This window comes from Quercus lobata, chromosome 3 (assembly GCF_001633185.2).
Source record: "Quercus lobata isolate SW786 chromosome 3, ValleyOak3.0 Primary Assembly, whole genome shotgun sequence".
Lineage (NCBI taxonomy): Eukaryota > Viridiplantae > Streptophyta > Magnoliopsida > Fagales > Fagaceae > Quercus > Quercus lobata.
In genome coordinates, this window is record NC_044906.1 from 3,263,307 (window position 1) to 3,266,105 (window position 2,799).

Below are 2,799 nucleotides of genomic sequence, written 5' to 3' on the forward strand. Positions count from 1 at the left end.
TTTTATGAATATCCAAATTATAAATTTGGATTCACCTAATAAAAGAAACCATTTGAAAAGGTATAGTGTTTACAGTAAGAATTCAAAGCACTCAAACGATGCCATTTCCACAAGTCCACCCTTTAGAGAAAAGGATTCAAACAGTGTCATTCAATCCTCCCACGCATGCATCACTTAATCAAACGCTGTCATTTGTATGGTAGCTGTTAGTTCAGAAGCAGTTACGGATTCTATTACGGAGCACATAAGAAAATTCTGAGTTTGTTACAGTGATCTAATTATGGTGTAAATGATTGTATCAATGATTAAGTGAGTGTTTTTTACTTTTGATGAACTGTGAGTGTTTTGTACTATACATTGAGAAGTGTATCTGATCTAAAATTAATGAAAAAGATAAAAATTTCAGTCCAATTCTAATCTCTCTCTCTTTCTTTCTCTTCTCTCCGTTGCACTTGATATTTTCTCTTGCTCATCTGTGATATAGAGTTGGTTAGATTCAATCTTTGTCTTTTGTCAAAGATCAAAGATACTTTCATATAGGACATGTTCCATAGTTGATTCTATTGATGGTCAAGCCACTTTGGAGAAGCCCACACAAGAACGCTATAGCAGCTTGGAGAGCTGAACTTGACGCAATACAAGTTTCTAGTTGTACTACCACCATAAAGAGACTACAAAACATGAAGCTTGTTCATTTTTAAAATTAAAATTAAAAAAACCACGTTGACCGGTTTGCATGAAACCACCAATGCTACTTCTATTTTTCTAGGTAGAACAATGCTACTATTAAGTGCTACCATTAATACGAAATAAATCTTTCTTTTTTAGAGAGTTTTCCATAAGTAGATCAAAACTTACAGTGCAGCGACATGACACTTCTTCCTATCACATAACAGTGAATTTCAATAATTAAATTTATGATGAGATTTTCTGTATTTCACTACCTCAATTTTTAGCATGCAATGGACCATAGCCATAGATTATAGTTCCAATGATAAGTAACGCAGAAAAAAGCTTCTCATTTACAAATTACAATCCTCCCTCAGAGCTCTTTAGCCAGCCATCTACAAATCAGCAATTTCAGGAACAGGCTAACCCAGCCACCAAAGCATCTTAAGAAAACCCAGCCAAGCAAAAGAGTAAAGGAAATTCAGCCCGACTTTGATTTAGATTGCAGAAATGAGGATCTCATTGAGGGGGGAAAGATGATCTCATGAAGATTGTGAAAAAATCCTTTATCATAAATGTTATTTTTAACAACCTGCACATCTTCCAATGGGGATTTTCGAAAGAAGGCTCTCCATTTGCTTTCTGGAGGCTTTCCTTTGGTACTCATCCCATTGATACTCGCTTTGAGGGCTGCAGCACTCGCCTTTGCTTCATTTATCTTCCCCTGCCAAATTATGTACTCTTGCCACTTGAAAGTCTGCAGTTCCAAGGAAAAAGTGCTACAGTGAGTTTCAGGGTTTTCAAGAGAATATGATTATAATAGCATCTAAATCACAACAAATTAGTTTATAAAATATTACAAAACCATAACTTAACAGAACTGACGGTTCCCACTATTCTGCCTCAACTAATGATTAATCACAGGAACAACCCAATTGGGTGAAACAATGAGAAAATGATATCACAACAGCAAATGGTATTCATCTCCTATAGGAATCTTTGTTTCCAAGCTACCTTCTTAATCAAGCTGATTTCCTTCCTTTTCCTTTCTTTAGTATTATTAATATTATTATGTTTTTGTAAAATCCAAAAATGTCAACTAGGTTTGTGCCTAGGAATTCTTCTTACAAATTAAGTGATGTTCTTCAGAGATCAAGCAAAAGTCGTGATCAAAATGAAGAAAATTGCATGTCTAACCACAGCTATAACAATTTGAAGCATCCTCAAGCCACCCAAGCCATGGGTAGTGATTCTGTAGCAGCAATGCAGCCTCACGAGCTTATCCTATATTATTACTTATTCCCCACATCCTTCCCCTTCCATGATTTTATAAACATAAAATAAATAAAATTATTGAGAAACATCATGGTTGAAAAATAAAACCTCATTTGTGGTAGTATTTGTGAGACAAAGCTTCGCATGATAGCTAAAGAAACCCGCCAATAGCAGTGAAACAATTGCAAGAAACACCATAAGAAGTATTTGTGTATTGTAGGAGGCCAATAACCACTGTTAAAAAGAAGAAAACAATTAAGCAAAAAATCATAATGAAAAGAGACAAACAAAAGCAATGAACTATGTAGTATAATTAAAGACTTAATAATAAAAAAAGGTAATTTGATTAAAAAAGAGTAGATAAATAGAAATTTTTTAAAGCACACCCTGATGCACAGAAAAAGGTTAAGCACACTATCATAAATGGCTCAAGTATGGAACTTTAACAATGTGCAGCTGTATTATTGAACACTCAATTTAGTAGGATGGAAAAGTGGGAGGACAACGAAAGTGGGAAGGAATATAAAAGTGAGAAGATGTAGAAGATGTCAGCTTTCCATTATGTGTGTTTGGTAGAGGGATAAAGATTAATAAAAAAATTCCATTGTTCTATTAAAATGAAAAAAATTGGTCCCTTGTGCGATGGTAGGATGATCTTTCTTCTGGAGAATTATCGAAATTCACGTATTGATATTCTTGGAAGTTAATGGGAAAAGAATGGAAAACACAGCTGCTGTTTGATGTGTGATGCTCAAGAACCCTTGTGCAATGCTAGGTTGATCTTTCTTCTTTTGGTTTCTGTAATCCGGACCCTTAAGTCAGATTATTATTTATTCCAGTACTAATATGCCAGCC

General features: G+C 34.6%; 1 long non-coding RNA gene across 1 annotated transcript; it reads right to left on the reverse strand.

Moving 5' to 3' along the window:
• Positions 1-799: 799 nt before the first annotated feature.
• Positions 800-2,174, reverse strand: LOC115982410. The gene is made up of 2 exons (XR_004089614.1): positions 2,053-2,174; positions 800-1,426 (listed from the first exon to the last, which is right to left on the reverse strand). It is a non-coding gene; the product is annotated as an uncharacterized LOC115982410 (long non-coding RNA).
• Between the last annotated feature and the right edge of the window lie 625 nt (positions 2,175-2,799).